Genomic DNA, 25,786 nt, shown 5'->3' on the forward strand with positions numbered 1-25,786 from the left:
TATCATCTCCATTTTGTAAATGTCCATTGTAATTTCCATCCATGTATTTAAAGTTGGGCTCTCCTGTGATAACCATTTCCTAGTAAGAGTCTTTTCGCCAGCTACTGACAGTATATTCATTAAATATTTATCTCTTTTCAACCATTCTTGAGGTATATACCCAAAATATATGGTCTTACTTTCTAAGGGTATTTCACATTTAAAGATGTCTTGTAGGGCATTGTGTATCCCACTCCAATAGTCTTTCGAGAACGGGGCATTCCCAGAAAATATAAGCAAACACGAGGAAATCTGCAGATGCTGGAAATTCAAACAACAACACACACAAAATGCTGGTAGAACACAGCAGGCTAGGCAGCATCTATAGGGAGAAGCGAACCCTATAGATGCTGCCTAGCCTGCTGTGTTCTACCAGCATTTTGTGTGTGCTGTTCCCAGAAAATATGATAATGGTTTGCATTTTGATTTCCACAACTTCTCCAGCAAACAAGGATTTTACTATCATAATGGGATTTTTGAGAAGGTGTAATAAAATATCTTATCAAGTTTTTCCATCCAAACTCCCTCCATTTCTGTGAACTGGTACACTTCCTTTGATACCTCCATATTATTGTCCATTCTTCCTCAGATATTATTATCCCTCCTTCCTTCTCCCATTTTGTTTTAATGTATGAAGTCAAATGTGTTTTAAGATTTGACAAACCCTTATACATGCTTGAAATGATTCTACTACCATTGTCTGAATTATATGCTTTTCTAAATAACTCTATCAGACATGTACTTGCCTTGGTTACATTTTTAACTGCCTTATTAACATATTGTTGCATCTGTAAATATCGATAAAAGTTGTTTTTCTAACAAGTGTTTCTCTTTGAGCATTTCAAAACTGAACAGTGTTCCTTCTTTCATTATATTGCAAAGAATTGTTATTCCTTTAGCTATCTAGTCCTTAAATCTAGCATCCAGTTTATTCGGCGTAAAATCTGAGTCATATGCACACCATTTAAGAATTGCAATGTCTCTCTTTAGTTTATATTTTATAATAGTTTTCCATATTTTAAGAGTCCATTGACCCACGGGTTATCAATAGTATTTATGTAACTTTGTAGGTTGTTATCAGCCAAAATTGCTTGTATGGGGATGGAGAGTATCCTGTCCTCAATGTTTTTCCATTGAGCGTCATATGATGGGTTGCACCAACATATTACAGCTCTCAACTGTGCTGCAAAATAATAATCTCTAAGAGAAGGTAGGCCCTATCCCCCCTTTTTTGGCTAATTGCAAAGTTCTGAAACGAACTCTAGGCCTTTTACCTTGCCATATATATCTTGATAACATCTTGTTTCATTCAATAAATTAATTTTGGTTAATAGTCTGGGCAGTATATTCATTTTAATAGATTCTATCCTTGGACTGAGACCAAGAAAAGGAATTAGGTTCCATCTTGTTATATCTTCCTTAATTTTTTATATGTAGGCTGATAATTACATTCTGATAATTTTGCCAAATCTTTTGGCATAATAATGCCCAAATATTTGACAGACTCTGTGTGCCATGCCCAGAGGTATCTACTTTCAATTTCTCTTGGTGGACTATAGTAATATAAGAGTAATTGGGTTTTATCTATGTTGATCTTGTATCCTGATAATTGACCATATTGTTCAAAGGATTGCATCAATTTAGGTAAAGAGTATGTTGGTTGCCCTAGATAGATCAAAATGTCATCTGCATAACAAGCCAATTTATGCTCTGTCTCTTTAATAGTAATTCCCCTGATATCTTCATTATGTCTGTTGTATTGAGCTAATGGTTCCAGATATAACACGAAGAGTAGTGGTGACCATGCACAACCCTGTCTCATGCCCCTTTCTAGGGTAAGACTATTTTATAAATATCCATTGATTTTAATCCTGGCAGTGGGATTGTCATATAGTGCCTGTATAGTTTTAATAATTGTGTCTTGGAAACCAAATCTATGTAAAACTCTGTAAAGAAAATTCCAATTAACCGAATCAAATGCCTTTTCAGCGTCCACGCTTGTCACTATTGCTTCGATTTTATTTTTTTGTATATGATCCATAATGTGTCCTTTGTATATTGTCTTGTGTCTGGCGTTGTCGTATAAAACCTGTCTGATCATTATGTATCAGTGTGGTTAGAAACTCTTCTAATCGTTTGGCCATGATTATTCTATAATCTACATTAAGAACAGATATTGGTCTTAATGACCCACATTCCATTTTATCTTTGCCTTCTTTCGGTATAGCTGAGATTATGGTTTTCTTCCAGCTGGGTGGCATTTGTGCCTTTTTTAGAGCCCATTTCAGTGTGGGGAGTAAGACAGGAATTATTCATTTTTAAATTCTTTGTACCACTCTGTCGTATACCCATCTGATCCTGGTGACTTGCTTAATTTAAGCCTACTAATTGCAGCTTTTAATTCAACTTCAGTTATGTCAGCAGTCATCGTTCTATTTTGTTCTTCGCTTAAAGTGGGTAACTCTAGAGAATTCAAGAAGGTGTCAATCTGTGTGATGCTTCCCCCTGGAACTTTGGAATATATTGGATCCCTAATTCTATGAATTGTATTTTCTGCTATCTATTTTTTTTTCAGTTTCCACGCCAGTATTTTCACAGATTTAGATCACTTTCATAGCGTCAGTTCAGGTTTAATGTGTCTGTCGGTAGTAGACTGGACAAGAAGCAGTGCAGTGTTTATAGTTTGAATGTAGTTCCCACGGGGAGCAAAGGAAACATCTGGTTGCTAAATTGAGATCTTTGGGATTTATAGTTTAACGTGGATGTTTTGTTTGGCTATTGCTGTCATAATATAGACAAGTGCCAGTTTGACATTCTGAAAAACATTTGACTTGTTTTGACTTGCTACAGCACAGAAACAGGTCACTTTCAGCCCACTGGGTATACTCACCCGATCCAATCAGAGTGGCGGGGAGGAGCTACATCTCTACCAAAGGAGGTGTAAGGCTCCCCCTCTCTGCTCTAGCCTGCAGGTCACCCTTGGGTGAGGTGTGGCACCTGCTTAGCCCCCGATCAGGATCACATGAAGCCATGGGACAGGTGGTGGATGGTCATATGGTGCATATCACGAGTCCTGGTTATGTGACCACTGACACCAGGCAGACAGTCTCTGAAGAGTACTGATGATTGCTGGGGTCACCCATTTTGTAAAGACACTGCCCAGAAGGCGGCAATGGCAAACCATTTCTGTAGAAAAATTTACCAAGAGCAGTCATGGTCATGGGAAGCCATGGTTGCCACATCATACAACACTGCACATGATGATGATACTGCTTGTGTCTTTGCTTCACACTCCAGCTCAGTAGGTGGCGGTATTGCACCTTATGGTCGTCTGCCAACCACCATTAAATTTTACAAGACGAGGAAAAGGGTTTTTTAAACTTTTTTTTATTTTTACAGAACACAAACAAAAACAGAAATACTAAACATATGCTAACGAAGCCAAGGAATCACACAGAAGCAGCAACAAATATATAGCTATTAACTTTAAATATACAAATAAACAAGAAAATCCACTCTAAATACTGTTGGACAGAAGGAACTATATCTAAAAGGAGCCACAAAACAGAAACATTTACAGAGATAACCCGAAACGTTGACAGATTTGTACAGTCTTTACAGCTTTCTGGTTATGGGAAGTTTTCAGAGTATTAACGTATAGGTTGAAGTCTGACGTAAAAAATATAAATGAAGGTTTCTTATCGCTGTATTTGCATTTATGGATATAAAATTTGCTGTAAATTAACAAAAGATTTATGATAAAGAAATGATCCCTGTGAGATTTGGTATTATTAATAAACCCAAATAAGACATAAAACCAAAACAAAAAGTAAAATCCACATTAATATATTGATCTATTAATTGACAAACATCAACCCAAAATGTTTTAACATATTCACAATCCCAAAACAGATGAAATAAATCCTCTGGATATAAACCACAAAAAGAACAGTTAGTTTCAATATCAGAATTAAACCTTGCCAAATAAACATTGGTTGGATAATATCTATGTATAATTTTAAATGAAATTTCTTTAATTTTATTCTTCAATAAAATTTATTAAATAAGCCCCAAATACTCCTCCACCTCAGATCTTCTTGTGGGCATTCACTGTTAATATGAGAAACACAATAGAAAGATCACACACAACAGGATGGTGTAAGGAAAAGGTTAAATTCCTTGGTAAACGCTAAAATAAAATGGAAGACTGAAGGACAAAATGGGGTAGCTTGGAAAGGGATTGTTTTGAGCAAGTACAATAGACAATGGGATTAATGGATTTGTGGCTAAATTTGCCAATGATACAAAAATGGGTGAAAGGGCAGGTAGTATTGAGGAAACAGAGAGCCTGCAGACAGGCTTGGATAGTTTAGGGGAATGGGCAAAGAAGTGGCAAATGAAATACAATGTTGGAAAGTGTACGGTCATGCACTTTGGTAGAAGAAATGAATGGGCAGACTATTATTTAGATGGGGAGAAAATTCAAAATGCAGAGATACAAAGGGACTTGGGACTCCCTGTGCAATTTCCCTAATGGTTAACCTCCAGGTTGAGTCGGTGGTGAAAAAGGCAAATGCAATGTTGGCATTCATCTATAGAGGTATAGAATATAAGAGCAGGGATGTGATATTGAGTCCCTATAGGCACTCATGAGACCACACAGAGTACTGTGTGCAGTTTTAGGTTCCTTATTTTAGAAAGGATATACTGACGTTGGAGACAGTTCAGAGAAGTTTCACTAGAATGATCCCAGGAATGAAAGGGTTATTGTACGAGGAATGTCTGGCAGCTCTTGGGCTGTATTCCCTGGAGTTCAGGAGAATGAGGGGGGATCTCATAGAAACATTCCAAACGTTAAAAGGCTTGAACAGATTAGATATGGCAAAGTTATTTCCCATGGTAGGGGATTCTAGGACAAGAGGACACAACTTCAGGATTGAAGGACATCCATTTAGAACTAAAATGCAGAGAAATTACTTTAGTCAGAGGGCGGTAAATCTCTGGAATTTGTTGCCATGAGTGGCTGTCGAGGCCAAATCATTGGGTGTATTTAAGGCAGAGATAGATAGGTTCTCGATTAGCAGGGGAGTGGGGATGATTGGAAGAAATGGATCAGCCCATGATTGAATGGTGGAACAAACTCGATGGGTCGAATGGCCTACTTCTGCTCCTGTATCTTATGGTCTTACAAGGGAACCAATTCACAGCAATGGTTTGAGAAATTGAGGGGAGGAGTGAGGGGGGAAGGGGAGGGGAAGAGGGAGAGGAACAGTCTGTCAGCATAAGATATAGGGGCAGAATTGCCTGTGGCAATGAATTCCACAGATTCACCACTCTCTGGCTAAAGAAATCCCTCCTCATCTGTTCTAAAAGGACGCCTCTCTATTCTGAGACTGTGTCCTCTGATCTTAGGCTACCACTATAGGACACATCCACTCTATCACCATTTGATAGGTTTCATTGAGGTCTCCTCTTCATTCATACCAGTGAATACAGGCCCACAGCTTTCAAACACTCTTCACATGACAAGCCGATCCTGAAATTATTTTCATGAATCCCCTTTGAACCGTCTCCAGTTTCAGCACATCGTTTTTAAGATCAGGGGCCCAGACTGCTCACAATACTGCAAGTCAGGCTTCAGCAGAGCTTTACAAAGTCTCAGCATTAATCCTTGCTTTTATACTCCAGTCATCTCGAACTAACATTGCAGATCAGCTCATTTAGTGAATGATAAATGTTAATTTGATTTCTGTAGTGCTACTACTGTAGCAATGAGATTGTTTTTCTTTCTGTATTGCCTTGTGCTAGTTCTAACAACGTGTTTTCTGGTGGTTTTGAACATGTGAGTCCTCCACTTTTTTGTGGATATATTTGTGAATACCCTGATCTGAAGCAGGAAAGAACACACAACGAATTTTAAAATAATTTTCATTTACAGATGAACAAATAACCACTGTGCAAAAGATAATTAACTGTGTAAATACAAAAAGAAATAATATTGTGTAGTGACTTTGGGATTACATTATGACTGATCTTTTTCTTTTCAAACCTTTTTATTATTATTATCCAAAATAACAAGAGTACATCGAAGCAGGTAACACTGACAATGTCCCAAAGGAAAAAAACAATGTTTTAAAGATTGAAAAACATGGTGACACAAAAAAAAGAGAAAAAAACCCTACTAAAGCAAAGAAAAGTGAGAAAAAAAACCCATTAGGTGTTCGACCCCGGAGCCAGGCGTCATACAAAAAGCTTCTAAAGATAAACATCAAACCACCAGCAAAATAAAATACCAAAATTTACAGTTAGATCCTGGAGGAAATCTATCAATTAACCCAAATAATAATAATGAGCAAATTAACCCCATCTTTTCTCAAAAGCAAACATAGGTTCAAAGGTTCGACTTCTAATTTTCTCCAAACTAAGGCATAGCATCACTTGAGAGAACCATTGTGATAGAGTGGGAGCCGACATATCCTTCCACTCCAACAGAACGGCCCTCCTAGCTATCAATGTAACAAACGCAATAACATGTTGGTCAGACAAAGAAATATCACAAATATTTTGAGGAATTATTCCAAAAAGCACAGCTAATTTGTTAGATTGTAAATTACGAGTATGAACCCTTTGATGAAGGGTTCCATTGGAAGAATTTATAATTTACTATTACAATGGGATGTGTCCTTTATTTAAGATTAAACAGGATTGGGAAAAGGAACTCAATTTGACTTTTATGACGAAGGACTGGACGTGGATTCTGAAGTTGGTTAACTCTTCTTCGATTTGTGCTAGTCATTCACTGATTCAATTTAAAATTGTACATTATTACTATTTGACGAAGGAGAGATTGTCTAAAAAGTTTCCTAATGTTGATAGTTATTGTGATAGATGTAAAACTGAGACAGCTACACTGACGCACATGTTTTGGTCTTGTTCTATACTGGAACAGTTTTGGAAGTCAGTTTTTTCTACAATTTCTAAAGCACTTAAATGACTGATCTTTTATTACAGACAGGGCACTATTCGGGACACTTACAAAGACAGGTGTGTAAAAAGGGCCTGAAGGATCACTGGGGACCCAAGTCACCTCAACCACAAACTGTTCCAGGTGCTACCATCCGGGACACGGAACCACAGCATAAAAGCCAGGAACAACAGGCTCTGGGACAGCTTCTTCCACCAGGCCATCAGACTGATTAACTCATGCTGACACAACTGTATTTCTATGTTATATTGACTGTCCTGTTGTACATAATATTTATTATAAATTACTATAAATTGCATGTTGCACATTTAGACGGAGACATAACGTAAAGATTTTTACTCCTCGTGTATGTGAAGGATGTAAGTAATAAAGTCCATTCAATTCAATTAATAGATATTGCCATTCCAAACACGACGACATACAGAAATCAGTGAGTGAAAAACACCAGGAATATGCTGAATTAAAAGAGGAAATTGAAAACTGTGGAACATGAACAGGGTATACATTGTCCCAATAGTAACACCTACAACTGGTATCCTCCCAAAGTCACTACACAACAGCATTAAACAATTAGGTCTACACAGCAATATTTATGTAAACCTTCAGAAAGACACAATACTAAACACCACTAGCATAGTCCAAAAGTTCCTAGCAATTGAGAAACGAGTCTGCTTGGCTATGCCTGTACGTCAGATTTTACCAGCTTGAGCCGAGAGAGAGAAAAAAAACAAAACATAAATAAATAAATAAACAATAAGTACTGAGGACATGAGATGAAGAGTCCTTGAAAGTGAGTCCATAGGTTGTGGGAACAGTTCAGTGGTGGGGCATGTGAAGTTGAGTGAAGTTATCCCCTCTGGTTCAAGAGCACAATGGGTGAGGGGTGATAACTGTTCCTGAACCTGGTGGGGTGAGTCCTGAGGCTCCTGTACCTTCCTCCTGACGGCAGCAGTGAGAATAGAGCCTGGCCTGGCTGGTGTGACAGTGCTCAGTGTAGATATGCTCAATGGTGGGAAGGCTTTACCGTGTTGCACCAGGCCATATCCACTACATCTATAGAAGTTCATCAGAGTTTTAGATGTCGCGCCAAATCTTTGCAAAGTCCTAAGGAAGTAGAGGTGCTACTATGCTTTCTTTGTAATTGCACTGACATTCTGGGTCCAGGACAAGGCCTCAAAAATAATAACACCTAGAAATTTGACAGATTTTCAGTCTCCATCCTGCATGCTGATTCATCACCGCCTTTGATTTGTCCAGCGACACTGGTGTCATCAGCAAATTGAATATGGCATTGGGGCTGTGCTTCGCCTCACAGCACTTGGAATATGGTGATCACGTGCTGGTGTTGGAGAGGGTCCAGAGGAGGTTCACTAGAATGATCCTGGGAATGCATCAGTCTTCACTGTGGAAGACACTAGCAGTGTGGTAGAAGTTCCAGGAGTCAGTGGGCATCATGTGTGTGAAGTTACCATCACTAGGGAGAAGGTCCTTTGGAATCTGAAAGGTTTGAAGGTAGATAGATCACCTGGACAAGATTGTATACACCCCAGGATTCTGAAAGAGGTGTCTGAAGAGATTGTGAAGGCATTAGTAACGATCTTTCAAGATCCAGAAGACGGCAGAATTGCAAATGTCACTCTACATTTGCGAGGCAGAAGAAAGGAAATTACTTGTCAGTTAGTCTGACCTCAGTGATTGGAAAGATGTTGGAGACGATTATTAAGGATGAGGTTTCAGGGCACTTGGAGGCACAGGATAAAATAGGGCATAGTCAGCATGGTTTCCTCAAGGGGTAATCTTGCCTGACAAATCTGTTGGAATTCTTTGAAGAAATAACAAGCAGGATAGACAAAGGAGAATTGGTAGATGTTTTGTACTTGGATTTTCAGTAGATCAGTGACAAGGTGCCACACATGAGGCTGCTTAACAAGCTATGAGCCCACAGTACTACAGGAAAGACTCTAGTATGGATAAAGCAATGGCTGATTGTCAGGAGGTAAAGAATGGGATTAAATGGAGCCTTTTCTGGTTGGCTGCCAGTGACTAGTGATGTTCCACAGGGGTCTGTGTTGGGACTGATTATTTTTACGTTATATGTCAATAATTTGGATGATGGAATTGATGGTTTTGTTGCAAAGTTTGCAGACAATATGAAGATAGGTGGAGGGGCAGGTAGTTTTGAGGAAGTAAACAGGCTACAGAATAACTTAGACAGATTAGGAGAATGGGCAAGGAAATGGCAGATGGAATACAGTGTTGGGAAGTGTATGGTATTGCAGTTTGGTGGAAGAAATGAATGGGTAGACTATTTTCTAAACGGAGAGAAAATACAAAAACAGTCTGAGGTGAAAAAAGGTCTTGGGAGTCCTCGAGCAGGATTCCCTAAAGGTTAATTTGCAGGTTGAGTCTGTGGTGAGGAAGTCAAATGCAATGTTAGCATTAATTTCAAGAGGACTAGAATATAAAAACAAGGATGTAATGTTGAAACTTTATAAAGCACTGGTGAGGCCAGTGTATTGAGTATTGTGAGCAATATTGGGCCCCTTACCTTAGGAAGGATGTGCTGAAACTGCAGAGGGTTCAAAGGAAGTTCACAAAAATGATTCCAGGATTGAATAGGTTGTCATATGGAGAGCATTTGATGGCTCTGGGCCTGTATTCACTAGAAGTCAGAAGAATGAGGAGTGACTCCATTAAAACCCACAGAACGTTGAAAGGCCTTGAGAGAATGGATGTGAGAGGATATTTCCTATGGTGAAAAAGTTTAGGACCTGAGGACATAGTCTCAGAATAGAGGGGTATCCTTTTTTAAATCGCAGATGACGTGATATTTCTTTAGCCAGAGAGTGATGAATCTGTAGAATTCTTTTCCACAGGCAGCTGTGGAGGCCAAGTCTTTGTGTGTATTTAAGGCAGAGGATGATAGATTCTTGATTGGCCAGGGCATGAAGGGATACGGGGGGTAGGTGGAGGAAGGCAGGAGGCTGGGCTGAAAGGAAAACTGGATCAGCCATGATAAAAAGAGCCAAGTGGCCTAATTCTGCTCCTATGTCCTATGGTCTTATACTGTATATGTATCTAGATCTAGGCCTCATATGGAGCCAGTGATCATTAATGGAGAATGTGTGGAGCAGGTTAAGACCTACAAGTATCTGGGAGTACAGTTAGATGAGAAGCTAGACTGGACTGCCAACACAGATGCCTTGTGCAGGAAGGCACAGAGTCGACTGTACTTCCTTAGAAGGTTGGCGTCATTCAATGTCTGTAGTGAGATGCTGAAGATGTTCTATAGGTCAGTTGTGGAGAGCGCCCTCTTCTTTGTGGTGGCGTGTTGGGGAGGAAGCATTAAGAAGAGGGACGCCTCACGTCTTAATAAGCTGGTAAGGAAGGCGGGCTCTGTCGTGGGCAAAGTACTGGAGAGTTTAACATCGGTAGCTGAGCGAAGGGCGCTGAGTAGGCTACGGTCAATTATGGATAACTCTGAACATCCTCTACATAGCACCATCCAGAGACAGAGAAGCAGTTTCAGCGACAGGTTACTATCGATGCAATGCTCCTCAGACAGGATGAAGAGGTCAATACTCCCCAATGCCATTAGGCTTTACAATTCTACCCCCAGGACTTAAGAACTTTTTAAAAGCTATTATTAATGCTTTTTGAGATAGTGATTTAGATGCATATCATATTTTTTACTGAGTTAAGTATTGTATGTTATTAGTTTTGCTACAACAAGTGTATGGGACATTGGAAAAAAAGTTGAATTTCCCCATGGGGATGAATAAAGTATCTATCTATCTATCTATCTATCTTAGATAATATATTTATCTTGAACTGTAAGCTATGAAGTCCAATCTGACCAATGCCAAGACTCAGGCCAAAATGTTGACAGTTTCTGCTCCTCCCGCATTGTGTGTATTGCACTGAATTTCCTGCATTTGCAGGCTCTGAATGGTTTTGCAATTTTATAAAATATCCTCGTGACGTCACAAGTAGCCAGTGCGCAGGAACAGCAAGTTCCGGGACATTGGCAGCAGCGGGCCTAGCACCTCCAAAGGCGGTGAGTTCTTTCGCTTTACATTCGGGGTTTTTCTTAAACCATAAAAGCATAACTTGGGAACATCCATTCTCAGGGAAAAGTACAGCAGAAATATGGCAAATGTCCAGGGATCTGTTAATGACAGAGATCTAGAAGATTACTGTATAAGGCTAGCAGGAAGGAGCTTAAGAATGAAATCAGGAGAGCCGGAAGTGGCCATGAGAAGGCCTTGGCGAGTAGGCTTAAAGAAAACCCCAAGGTATTCTACAAGTATATGAAAAGCAAGAGGATAAGATGTGAGAGAATAGGACCAATCAAGTGTGACAGTGGAAAAGTATGTATGAAAAAAGAGGAGATAGCAGACATACTTAATGAATACTTTGCTTCAGTATTCGCTACGGAAAAGGATCTTGGCGATTGTAGGGATGATTTACAGCGGATTGAAAAGATTGAGCATATAGATACTAAGAAAGAGGATGTGCTGGAGCTTTAGGAAAGCATCAAGTTGGATAAGTCTTTGGGACCAGACAAACTGTACGCCAGGCTACTGTGGGAGGTGAAGGAGGAGATTGCTGAGCTTCTGGCAATGATCTTTGCATCATCAATGGGGACGGGAGAGGTTCCAGAGGATTGGAGGGTTGCAGATGGTCCTTTATTCAAGAAAGGGTGTAGAGATAGGCCAGGAAATTATAGACCAGTGAGTCTTACTTCAGTGGTTGGTAAGTTGATGGAGAAGATCCTGAGAGGCAGGATTTATGAACATTTGGAGAGATATAATCTGATTAGGGACTGTCAGCATGGCTTTGTCAAGGGCAGGTCATGCCTTACAAACCAGAATGAATTCTTTGAGGATGTAACAAAACACATTGATGAAGGTAGAGTGGTAGATGTGGTGTATTTGGATTACAGTAAGGCATTTGATAAGGTTCTCCATGCAAGGCTTATTGAAAAAGTATGGAGGCATGGGATCCAAGGGGACATTGCTTTGTGGATTCAGAACTGGCTTCCCCACAGAAGGCAAAGAGTTGTTGTAGATGGGTCATATTCTGCATGGAGGTCGGTAACCAATGGTGTGCCTCAGGGATCTGTTCTGGGACCCTTACTCTTCGTGATTTTTATAAATGATCTGGATGAAGAAGTGGAGGGATGGGTTAGTAAATTTGCTGATGACACAAAAGTTGTGGTGTTGTATATAGTGTGGAGGGCTGTCAGAGGTTACAGCGAGACATTGATAGGATGCAAAAATGAGAAGTGGCAGATGGAGTTCAACCCAGATAAGTGTGAAGTGGTTCATTTTGGTAGGTCCAATTTGAAGACAGAATATGATATTAATGGTAAGACTCTTGGAAGTGTGAGGGAACTCAGAGATCCTGGGTCTGTGTCCATAGGACACTCAAAGCTGCTGCATGGGTTGACACTGCTGTTAAGAAGGCGTATGGTGTGTTGGCACTCATCAACCATGGGATTGAGTTGAAGAGCTGTGAGGTAATGTTACAGCTATATAAGACCTTAGTTAGTCCCCATTTGAAGTACTCTGTTCATTTCTGGTCGCCTCACTACAGGAAGGATGTGGAAACCATAGACAAGGGTGCAGAGGAGATTTACAGGGATGTTACCTGGATTGGGGAGCATGCCTTATGAGAATAGGTTGAGTGAACTTGGCCTTTTCTCCTTGGAGCAACGGAGGATGAGAGGTGACCTGATAGAGGTGTATAAGATGATGAGAGGCATTGATTGTGTGGATAGTCAGAGACCTTTTCCCAGGGCTGAAATGGCTAACACAAGGGGCATAGTTTTAAGGTGCTTGGAAATAGGTACAGAGGAGATGTCAGAGGTAAGTTTTTCACACAGAGAGTGGTGGCTGTGTGGAATGGGCTGCCAGTGATGGTGGTGGAGGTCTTTTAAAACCCTCTTAGATAGGGACATGGGGCTTAGATAAATAAAGGGCGATGCAGTAGGGAAACTCTAGGCAGTTTCTAGTAGGTTACATGGTAGGCACAACATTGTGGGCCGAAGGGCCTGTAATGTGCTGTAGGTTTCTATGTTCTATCTATCTTGTCATGAACTTACACCTTATTGTCTGTCTATCTGCACTGCACTTTCTCTGTAACTGTAACTTCATTCTGCATTATTCTTGCATAACTTTGTATGAACTACCTCTATGTATTTACGTGATGAAATGATGCTATGCAAAACAAAGTTTTTCAATGAACTTTGCTATCTCAAAACTTGTTAATAAAGTTGGGAACTTGGCTCCTCTTGTAAAATCAGATGTAACGAGCCTATGTGTTCTCATTGATTCATGTTTGAATTTGAAATTGCACATACAGAAACTGACCAGAGCATCATTTCTACAATTATGAAATATTGCAGAGGTATGCCTGTTCCTGTCACATAATGATGCTGAAAAAATAATCCACGCCTTTATATTGAATAGACTAGATTACTGCAATACACCTTCTACTGGGCTTCCAAAGCAAATTCAACTCATTCAGAATGCTGCTGCTGACTTTTCAAATGTTGAAGGCCCTAGACAAAGCAGATGTGGAAAGAATGTTTCCCATGGTGGGAGAGTCTGGGACCAGAGGGCACAGCCTCAGGATAGAGGGGCATCCATTCAAAACAGAGATGCGGAGAAATTTCTTTCACCAGAGGATGGTGAATTTGTGGAACTTATTACCACAGGCAGCTGTGGAGGGGCTGAGGAGGGGAACAAAGCCATGATTGAATGGCGGAGCAGACTCGATGAGCCAAGTGGCCTAATTCTGCCCCTATGTGTTTGGTCTTATGGTAGAATTTTAACCAAAACCAGGATGAGGAAACATAACGCTCTTGTTCTAACTACTCTGCGCTGCCTTCCTGTATCTTTTAGAATTGATTTTAAAGGTCTCTTACCGGTTTTTGAAGCTCTCAATGGTCAGGGATGGGAGTACACCACAGAATCATTTCTATTTTATAATCCTGCTTGAGATCTCGGGTCTTCTTCCACTGGTCCCTCAAAAAATAATTGGCAGGTCAGCTTTTCTGGAATGTGCTCCTAAACTGTGGAATTCAATAGCTAAAACAATAAGGCAGGGGTTTCCTACTGACCCCTCGGATAACGGTGAGGTTGGAACTTTTATTAAACACCAGCTCAATACCTTTTTATTTTACCTTGCTTTTCCCTTCCTGCTAGCCTTATAATCTTCTAAATCTCTATCATCACCTAGTTTTTTGAACCTTTTGTAAGCTCCTTTCTTCTTGACTAGATTTACAACAGCCTTTGTACACCACGGTTCCTGTACCCTACCATCCTTTCCCTGTCTTATTGGAACTCCACGCGAATATCCCCTGAACATTTGCCACATTTCTTCCGTAAGTTTCCCTGTTTCCAATTTAAGCTTCCAATTTCCTGCCTGATAGCCTCATAATTCCTCTTACTCCAATGAAACGCTTTCCTAACTTGTCTGTTCCTATCCCTCTCCAATGCTATGGTAAAGGAGACAGAATTGTGATCACTATCTTCAAAATGCTCTCCCACTGAGAGACCTGACACCTGACCAGGTTAATTTCCCAATACCAGATCAAGTACAGCCTCTCCTCTTGTAGGCTTATCTACGTATTGTGTCAAGAAACCTTCCTGAACACACCTAACAAACTTCACCTCACCTAAACCCCTCGCTCTAGTGACATGCCAATCGATATTTGGGAAATTAAAATCTCCCACCACAACAACCCTGTTATTATTACTCCTTTCCAGAATCTGTCTCCCTATCTGCTCCTCGATGTCCCTGTTACTATTGGGTGGTCTATAAGAAACACCCAGAAGAGTTATTGACCCCTTCCTATTACTAACTTCCACCCACAGGGACTCCATAGACAACCTCTCCATGAATTCCTCCTTTTCTGCAGTTGTGACACTATCTCTAATCAGCAGTGCCACACTCCCACCTCTTTTCTCTCCTTCCCTGTCCTTCCTGAAACATCTAAAACCTCGCACTTGAAGTAGCCATTCCTGCCCCTGCACCATCCAAGTCTCTGTAATGGCCACAACATCATAGCTCCAAGTGCTGATCCACACTCTAAGCTCATCTGCTTTGTTCATAATACTCCTCGCAATAAAATAGACACATCTCAAACCATTGGTCTTTCTTTATCACCTGCCTATCCTCCCTCTCGCACTGTCTCCAAGCTTTCTCTATTTGTAAGCCAACATCCCTTTCCTCCATCACTTCAGTTCAGTTCCCACCCCCCAACAATTCTAGTTTAAACTCTCTCCAATAGCCTTAGCAAACCTCCCTGCCAGGATATTGGTCCCCCTCAGATTCAAGTGCAACCCGGCCTTTCTGTACAGGTCACACCTGCCCCAAAGGAGGTCTCAATGATCCAGAAATCTGAATCCCTGCCCCCTGCTCCAATCCCTCAGCCACGCATTTATCCTCCACCTCATTCTATTCCTATTCTCACTGTCGTGTGGCACAGGCAGTAATCCCAAGATTACTACCTTTGCAGTCCTGCTTCTCAACTTCCTTCCGAACTCCCTGTAGTCTATTTTCAGGACCTCTTCCCTTTTCCTACCTATGTCATTGGTACCAATATGTACCACAACCTCTGGCTGTTCTCCTTCCCACTTCAGGATATCATGGATGCGATCAGAAACATCCCGGACCCTGGCACCTGGGAGGCAAACTGCCATCCGTGTTTCTTCCCTGCATCCACAGAATCACCTGTCTGACCCCCTGACTATAGAGTCCCCTATCACTACTGCCTTCCTCTTCCTTTCCCTACCCTTCTGAGTCACAGGGCCAGACTCTGTGCCAGAGGCACGGCCACTGTTGCTTCCCCCAGGTAGGCTGCCCCCCCCCAACAGTACTCAAACAGGAGTACTTATTATTAAGGGGTAAAGCCACAGGGGTACTCTCTAGCATCTGCCTCTTGCCCTTCCCTCTCCCGACTGTTACCCACTTATCTGTCTCCCCAGGCCCCGGTGTGACCACCTGCCTATAGCTCCTCTCTATCACCTCCTCACTCTCCCCGACCAGATGAAGCTCATCGAGCTGCATCTCCAGTTCCTTAATGTGGTCCCTAAGGAGCTGCAGCTCGACACACCTGGTGCAGATATGGCCGTCCGGGAGGCTGGGAGAGTCCAGCACCTCCCACACCTGACACCGAGCACAGAAAACCGGCCTCACACACATACTCTCTGTCTGTATGCTACTCAGATAACCTACATCGCCTCGACCCATTATCGCCAAAGCCCCGTTGAACCAAAACCTTCCTACTCTGTCTCCCTCTACTCTGACACCCGCTCCTCTGGTGCCCACTCTGTAAAGCTGTCTTCTTTTTAAACTCTTCCCACTGTTCTCAGAGGCCGACCTCCATGCGCTTGTGCAGTCGTGCCCTGTTCAAACTGCCGAAGAAATAGACTCTTTCATGCCAAAGTGCAAACAAATCTCTACAGAGTGATCTAGATTAATTCTAAATACAAAACACAATGTAAGTGATTGCACAAGTATTCACCCCTTCAAGTCAGTATTTAGTAGATGCACCTTTGGCAGCAATTACAGCCTTGAGTCTGTGTGGATAGGTCTCTATCAGCTTGCACATCTGGACACTGCAAATTTTTCCGCATTCTTCTTTACAAAAATGTTCAAGCTCTGTAGATTGCATGGGGATTATGAGTGAACAGCCCTTTACTAGTCCAGCCACAAATTCTCAGTTGAACTGAGGTCTGGACTCTGACTTGGCCACTCCAGGACAATAACTTTGTTGCTTTCAAGGCATTATTGTGTAGCTTTGGCTTTACGCTTGGGGTCATTATCTTGCTGGAAAACAAATCTTCTCCCAAGTCACAGTTTTCTTGCAGACTTCACCAGTTTTTCCTCCAGGATTTCCCTGTATTTTGCTGCATTCATTTTACCCTTTGCCTTCACAAGCCTTCCAGGGCCTGCTGCAGAGAAGCATCCCCACAGCACGATGCAGCCACCATCTTGCCTCACAGTAGGGATGGTGTGTTTTTGATGATGTGCAGTGTTTGTCTTTCGCCAAACATAGTGTTTAGTCTGATGGTCAAAAAGCTCAATTTTGGTTTCATCAGACCATAGAATCTTCTTCCAGCTGACTTCAGAGCCTCCCACACAGCTTCTGGGAAATTCTAGCTGAGATTACATGTGAATTTTGTTTTCAATGGTGGCTTTCTCTTTACCACTTTCCCATAAAGCTGCAACTGGTGAAGCAACGGGCAACAGTTGTTGTATGTGCTGTCTCTCCCATCTCAGCCACTGAAGCTTGTAACTCCTCCAGAGTTGTCATCGGTCTCTTGGTGGCCTCCCTCACTAGTCCCCTTCTTGCATGATCACTTAGCTTATGGGATTGGCCTGCTCCTAGGCAGATTTACAGCTGTGCCATATTCCTTCCATTCCTTGATGATTGACTTAACTGGACTCCAAGAGATATTCAGTGACTTGGAAATTTTCTTGTATCCATCTCCTGACTTGTGCTTTTCAATAATCTTTTCTCAGAGTTGCTTGGAGTGTTCTTGTCTTCATGGTGTAGTTTTTGCCAGGATACTGACTCACCAGCAGCTGGACCTTCCAGATCCAGGTGTACTTTTACTACAATGATTGAAACACCTTGGCTGAACACAGGTCTCCAAAAATAGATCTCCATTCAACTAATTATCTGACTTCTAAAACCAATCGGCTGCACCAGTGATGATTTAATATGACACACCTTTAATATGGTATGTCATATTAAAGGGGGCTAAATACTTATGCAATCTTGTATTTAATGTTTTATATTTGTAATTAATTCAAATCACTTTGTGGAGATCTGTTTTCACTTTGACATGAAAGCCTTTCCCTGTTGATCAGTGTTAAAAAATTCTGATTAATCCACTGTGATTCAATGTTGTAAAACTATCAGCATAGGAACTTCCAAGGGGGTGGGGGAATACACACACACACACACACACACACACACACACACACACACACACACACACACACACACACACACACACACACACACACACACACACACACACACACACACACACACACACACACACACACACACACACACACACACCACTATACCAGAGAAAACAGGCACATCTAGTCTGTGCTAAACTATCAATTCTCTTAGCTCCATCGATGTGCACCCACAACTTATCTCTCTATACTCCTCCTGCTCATCTATCTATTTAAATTACTCAATATACATATGATTACATTTCATCTGTAATGCTAGCAGGACACCAGGCCAGACAGTTTAGCGCCTCGGTCATCTGGCATAATAGGTAAATTCAGTTGTATGTTGTCTGCCTAGCTGTAATTCACTGGTAATTCACCTTTAATTAAATCTGACCTAACGGAAGTGTTGAGAGTGAGATAAGAACAGGTCAAGAATCGATCCTTGAGGAACAGAAAACACCCTATCCATGGATTTTAAACGCACCATTACCACAGCGAACAAAAAATTTCTTCCCGTTATACAAGATTGATTATTAAATATAATAAACACGTGTGTGGAGATGATTAAATATAACAATTGTCTGTGTGGAGTATGTGTGGAGATTATTAAATATAATGAATGTGTGTGGACAGTGTTTCAAAGGTACATTTAATGCCAGAGAAATGTGTACAATATACATCCTGAAATGCTTTTTCTTTGCAACCATCCACAAAAACAGGAGTGCCCCAAAGAATAAACAACAGTTAAATGTTAAAACCCCCCCAACTCTCCTTCCTCCTGTGCATAAGCGTCAGCGAGCAACAAACCCCCTCCCCCCACCGACAAAAAACGCATCGGCACCCGCCACCGAGCACTCAAGCGTGAGCAAAGCAACGGCAAAGACACAGACCCCAAAGACTTCATGTTTCACCCCGTATTTGACATACCACAGGCTCTCTCTCTCCCAAATACGGGAGAAAGAGGTGTTGCCGTTTCACAGCGAGAGGGGAGACAAAACAAACAACTCACTGGTTTATGATGTTAGAAATCCGTTGTGTTACTCTTTCTGAGCTCTGCACCCAAAGATCTCGGGTCTCTGGGCACACAGCCTTAGATCTTCCATCTCCCATGACACACCGATTTCCTGCCTGGACATCGACATTCGATCCGCCTGCCTCCTGAGCCATGAGATCTCAGCCCTCTGAGGGCAAGCTGAGCTCTTAGGCCGAGCCCTTGGCGTGTCGAACAACGGCCGGTCGTGAAACCCCGAGAGCGGGTCCCTTTCCTGCAAGAGCTGTGGTCAGTGTGTAACTCCAGGTCAGGGTCTTCAAAAGAACCCGGAAAGGGAAAAATAGAGATATTAAAGATGGAAATAGAGCTGTTTCCAGAGATTAAAGCAAAGGAGTCACCGTTAGGTACCATGAATTCTCCTAAGCTCCTCCTCCTCCTTTGTGTGTGAAGATTATTGAATATAACAATTGTGTTTGTGGTGTCTGTGCGGAGATTATTAAAAAAAACGATCATGTGTGTGAAGATTATTGAATATAACAATTGTGTTTGTGGTGTCTGTGCGGAGATTATTAAAAAAAACGATCATATGTGTGAAGATTATTGAATATAACAATTGTGTTTGTGCAGTCTGTGCGGAGATTATTAAAAAAACGATCATGTGTGTGGAGATTATTGAATATAACAATTGTGTTTGTGGTGTCTGTGCGGAGATTATTAAAAAAAACGATCATATGTGTGAAGATTATTGAATATAACAATTGTGTTTGTGCAGTCTGTGCGGAGATTATTAAAAAAACGATCATGTGTGTGGAGATTATTGAATATAACAATTGTGTTTGTGGTGTCTGTGCGGAGATTATTAAAAAAACGATCATATGTGTGAAGATTATTGAATATAACAATTGTGTTTGTGCAGTCTGTGCGGAGATTATTAAAAAAACGATCATGTGTGTGGAGATTATTGAATATAACAATTGTGTTTGTGGTGTCTGTGCGGAGATTATTTAAAAAAACGATCATGTGTGTGGAGATTATTAAATACAATTATTATTTTGCACCATTCATACATTAATATACAGGGTCTAATTGCTTTACATATGCAGATTGCACAGATAAATCAATATCATCATAAAAATAAAAGACACAATGAAAAAGTATAAGAGAAGACACACATTATATAGATTAAAATACAATCAAATATGCCAAATTATATAAATATAATTCACATCAACAGGCATTAAGTAATCCTATAAGTAGGCCAAATTTAAAAAGTAGGCTTTTAGAAATGTTTTGAAATGTTCCACAGTACTAGCCTAGTGTATTTCTGTCTGTAGAATATTCCAGATATTTGCTGCATCAGAGTAAAAGGCCGCATCACCAATTCTTACACGCTTGGCCCTCGGAACACCTAGTAAACTAGTATTCACAGATCTAAGATTACGATTAGGGATGTAAGGGGATAGGCACTCCAAAACATACAGAAGAGCTAGATTATTCGGAGACTTGTGTACAATTAAAAGTATTTAAAAATTGATCCTAAAGGACATGGCTAGCATGCGAGGGCATAGTTTTAAGGTGCTTGGAAATAGGTACAGAGGAGATGTCAGGCAAGTTTTTTACTCAGAGAGTGGTGAGTGTGTGGAATAGGCTGCCGGCGGCGGTGGTGGAGGTGGACACGATAGGGTCTTTTAAGAGACTCCTGGATGGATACATGGAGCTTAGAAAAATAGAGGGCTATGGGTAAGCCTAGGTAATTTCTAAGGTAGGGACATGTTCGGCACAGCTTTGTGGGCCAAAGGGCCTGTATTGTGCTGTAGGCTTTCTATGTTTCTATGACACATATACTGTAGGTGCTTGTGTATGATGCCGCCAGACAGAATGTTCTGGAACAAAGGGACATCAACCTGAGATGTGGTTTCTTCTCCACTGATGCCCGCTGAGTATTTCCGAGAGTTTGTGCTTTTCTGCCGAACCTTTGGCGTGGCACACAACCTAGCTCTTCCTCGGGCTCTAGGGTGCCTGAGGGAGTGAGTCAGAGGTACGTAAAGTTGAAACGTCACGAGGAGAGGAAGGTGGGTCTTCCGTCGGAAGATGGCAGGTAAGAATCCCGCCTAAAGATTCACGACTCATCAACTTGGAAATACCGGGTGTAAATCTAGAAATACCGGAATCCAAAATCAACACGGGGGTAGAGATTAGCAGGTACAAACAAGCTGGATGAACTCAGCAGGTCGGGCAGCATCCGTTGACTGCTCCTTTCAACAGATGCTGCCCGACCTGCTGAGTTCATCCAGCTTGTTTGTACGTGTTGATTTGACCACAGCATCTGCAGTGCACTTTGTGTTTAGAGATTAGCAGAATTGGTGGTGGGGAGCGAGGATGGGGTGGGGAGGTTAATGTTTCATAGAATCCAGATCTACACCATAAAGGGCCCAGGAGGGACTTGGAATGGCCTTCCCCATGCATGAATGGAGCTTCGATGAGCTGTGGGATGGACATTGGTCTGGAGAGAGGCTTTACTCTGAATTTGCTTCTGCCCAACAGAGCCTCATGTTTGTAAATGCCTGTGATTATGTAGGGACTGCTCGTGTGTGTGTCGGGAGCTCGGCTCCGAATGAGAAGCAGAGTTTACAGAGGATTGATAGATAGATAGATAGATAGATAGATAGATAGATAGATAGATAGATAGATAGATAGATAGATAGATAGATACTTTATTCATCCCCATGGGGAAATTCAACATTTTTCCAATGTCCCATACACTTATTGTAGCAAAACGAATTACATACAATACTTAACTCAATATAAATATGCATCTAAAATCACCCTCTCAAAAAGCATTAATAAATAGCTTTTAAAAAGTTCTTAAATAGTTTACTAAGAAATACATTGAATGGTAACTTAAACTCAGTCCTGACCCCGGCACTTTAACATATCCTACCCCTGCGGTCCAGCTCGTTCTGTCCCACCTCAAGAAGTGGTGAGATTAGTTTCATTTTTATTTAGAAATACAGAACGATCACAGGCACAGCAAGCCCGCACTGCCAAATTGCACCAACATGGCCGATTAACCGACTAACCATTGCTTGTGGGAGGGGAGGAGAGCGTAGCACTCGGAGTAAGCCCACACGACCCACAAACTCCTTACTGACAGCAGCAGGAATTGAACACTAACCACTCCGCTACTGTGCCACCACAAACATTGGTTCAGGCACTGTCATGTCCTTGAAATTATCCTTCTGGGAGCGATAGTGTCCAGCAAGGGTTCTGCGCTGACTCATGTTGTGGGGTGTCTTGGAAAAGGAGGGAGGGTTGTGAGTGACATCAAGGGAAACAGGCCACTCACCCCACTGAGTCCACACGGACTATCAACCTCTCCACGTCACCTCACCTCCTAATCCGACATTAATCCTACTCTCGCCCCACCATTCATGGCCAACACCTCCCCAGGATTCTACCCCTCACCCACACACTACAGGCAAATTGCAGCGCAGTAACAATTATTTTGTTCCTCTTTATACTTAAACTACTGGAAATAGCATTAAACAATCTTGAATTTAATTTCAGTCAAGCAGATTGATTTGACTATTTCTGGCCCTTTCTCTGCCACCCCAGTGCCCTCACCTCCCTCTCCCACTCCTCCCACCCTCAAATTTTAACTTCCCCTCACTCACTCACTCACTCTCTCTCCCTCTCTGTTTTTCTCAGATGAATCCATATTCGAAGAAGGAATTGCTGAACTTTGTAAATAATTTGCGCGGGATTATGGAAGTTCCTGCGGAGCCTAACTGCCGTGCTGAAATTCTTCGCAACAGTGTTAATGCATTGGGTACAATATATTCTCCTGGAGAGGAGGCTGAGATATGCTTTGTGATTGGAAATGTTGTTGTAGCTCCAGATCGCATCAAGAAATTCATAAGTGAGGGCTCCACGCTTGCTGTGTTTAATTCTGGTCCACAGTACCCGATTAAAGGCTCTAAATCAGTTAATAACAACCAAAACTTTCTCAGGATTACTGGGACCGTACACGGTCTCGTTTTCATGATGTTGGATCATACAGACATGAATTTTCCAAGAGGCTTTAAAATTGGCAATGTTAGAATATCAGATAAAGGCAAAGGTTTCGTCCTGAAAGGAAATAATGATTTGGTAGATTGTTGTTTAATCCCACCAAATGAACGTCCGGGAATCCTTGACCAAATAGAGCGCTTTGCCTCTAAACATTCAGAGTGTGATAACATGAAGTGTGGAGATGTGAATGGTGGGAGGGATTGTATCCAGTACTTCAATAAAGATAGTTATACTGATGAAAATCTCATCACCTACATAACCAGCTCTTCCATTGAGGACCAATGTAACCTTGTGTTCAATGGAAAGGGTGAGGTCATTGGATTTCATATTTCACACTGCCACTTGGTATATGGCAGCTCTGGAATGTACACCATTGCTAAAGCTGTGTGCCTAAGAGAATAAATCACTGATTTGGTCTGAAATGCCTGTTATTGGTGAATGTATTTTAAAATGTAATAAAGCCTTTGGCCTCTATTAATAGAAACTAATTAATTTTGACCCAGTGTTCTGTTATTTCCACACAAACAAGATTTTTTAAGTTTGGCCGGGCCAGGGGTTATCACCCCCGAGATTAAGCCGAGATTAGCAGAACTGAGGGTTACATATGTAAACTGTAATGTATTTATTTTTTTTCTCTTCTATTTTGCACATTGCATTGAACTGCTGATGCCAAGTTAACAAATTTCACGACACATGTCTGTGATAGTAAACCTGTCGGTGAGAAATGGGACGGAACAAGGGGAGGAGGGCGATGTTGTCCTCTGTGACACAGGGCAAGCTGGAACGCTCTGGAACAGGGCTAAGGATTTCCGTCAAATCCCAAAGATGGGCCGGGCTGGTTCAATGTCATCTGGTGTTGGAGAATCAGGAGAGTGAGGGAGTGTGTGGTTGACAGGAAATCGGGAAGAGAAATGGGATTATTGTTGGGCATGGCATAGAACAGATGGGCTGAATGGTCTGCTGGGATGTGATAAGCAGGAAGTGTTGTTTGGACTATATAAGACACAGGAACAGAACTAAAGCACTTGGCCAATTGAGTCTGTTTCACTCTTCCATCATGTCTGATTTATTTTCCCTCTCAACCCCATTCTCCTGCTTTCTCCCCATTACATTTGACACTCCCCACCCTTGCTACTCAAGAGCCTTTCAACCTCTGCTTTAAATATAAGAGCACAAGACCCTAAGAGAGAAGAGTAGAATTTTACCATTTGGCCCATCGAATCTCTGCTATTTCATCACAGCTGATCCAATTTTCCTCTCAGCCCCAATCTCCTGCCTTCTCCCCGTATCCCTTCATACCCTGACCAATCATGAATCTATCAAGCTCTGTCTTAAATATACACAATGACTTGGCCTCCTTAGCTGCCTGTGGCAAAGAATTCCACAGATTCACCACCCTCTGGCTGAAGAGTTCCTTTTCATCTCACTTCTAAAAGGACTTCCCTCTACCCTGAGGCTGGGGCCTGTGGTCTCAGAGTCTCTCACCATAGGAAACATCCTTTCCACATCCACTGTATCAAGGCCTTTCAGGATTGGATAGGTTCCAATGAGATCACTCCTCATTCTTCTGAATTCTAGGGAATCAAATGCTCTGCTCTGCAAATTAACCTTTAGGGAATCCTGCACAAGGATTCCCAAGTTCCTTTGCCCCTCCGTTTTTTCTCTTTTCTCTCCATTTGGAAAATAGTCAACCCTTTCATTTCTTCTAGCAAAGTGCAAAACCATATACTTCCCAACACTGTATTCCATCTGTTACTTCTTTGCCCGGTCTCCTAATTTGCCTGTCCTTCTGTAGTCTCCTTACTTCCTGAAAAATTCCTGCCGCTCCATGTATTTTCATACCATCTGCAAATTTCACAAACAAAGCCATCTATTTCATCATTTAAATCATTGAAACAGGATGTAAAAAGAATTGGTCCCAATGCAGACCCCTGTGGAACACCACTAGTCACCATCTGGCAGTCCGAAATGGCTCACTTTATTCCCACTATTTCCCTCCCTTCCAATCAGCCATTGCTTTATTCATACTAGAATCTTTCCTTTAATACCACGGGCTCGTAGTTTGTTAAGCAGCCTCATGTGTGTCACCTTGTCAAAGGCCTTCTGAAAATCCAAGTACACAACATCAACCTGCTTGTTATTTCTTAAAAGAATTCCAACAGATTTGTCAAGGCAAGATTACCCCTTGAGGAAACCATGCTGACTACAGCCTGTTTTACCGTGTGCCTCCAAGTACCCTGAGACCTCATCCTTAAAAATTGACTCCAACATCTTCCCAAGATATAAGATGATGAGAGGCATTGATGGTGTGGATAGTCAGAGGCTTTTTCCCAGGGCTAAAATGGTTGCCACAAGAGATCACAGGTTTAAGGTGCTGGGGATTAGGTACAGAGGAGATGTCAGGGGTAAGTTTTTTACACAGGGAGTGGTGAGTGCGTGGAATTGGCTGCCAGCAACGGCCGTGGAGGCAGACACAATAGGGTCTTTTAAGAGACTTTTGGATAGGTACATGGAGCTTAGTAAAATAGAGGGCTATGGGTAAGCCTAGTAATTTCTAAGGTAGGGACATGTTCAGCACAACTTTGTGGGCTGAAGGGCCTGTATTGTACTGTAGGTTTTCTATGTTACTTTTTTTAAAATCACGAATTGTTATTGCAACACCAACAAACTACATTCAATACTTCAATACAACCAGTTGCTGATGACATTTT

The 25,786-nt window shown here is 41.6% G+C and overlaps 1 long non-coding RNA gene across 1 annotated transcript; it reads left to right on the forward strand.

Annotated features, from left to right (window-relative positions):
• The first annotated feature begins 11,027 nt into the window (after nucleotides 1-11,027).
• LOC140727265 (uncharacterized) lies at nucleotides 11,028-23,561 on the forward strand. Its single transcript, XR_012098809.1, has 3 exons — nucleotides 11,028-11,081; nucleotides 17,561-17,642; nucleotides 22,713-23,561. It is a non-coding gene; the product is annotated as an uncharacterized lncRNA (long non-coding RNA).
• Nucleotides 23,562-25,786: the final 2,225 nt, after the last annotated feature.

This window comes from Hemitrygon akajei, chromosome 5 (genome assembly GCF_048418815.1).
Source record: "Hemitrygon akajei chromosome 5, sHemAka1.3, whole genome shotgun sequence".
Classification (NCBI taxonomy): Eukaryota; Metazoa; Chordata; class Chondrichthyes; order Myliobatiformes; family Dasyatidae; genus Hemitrygon; species Hemitrygon akajei.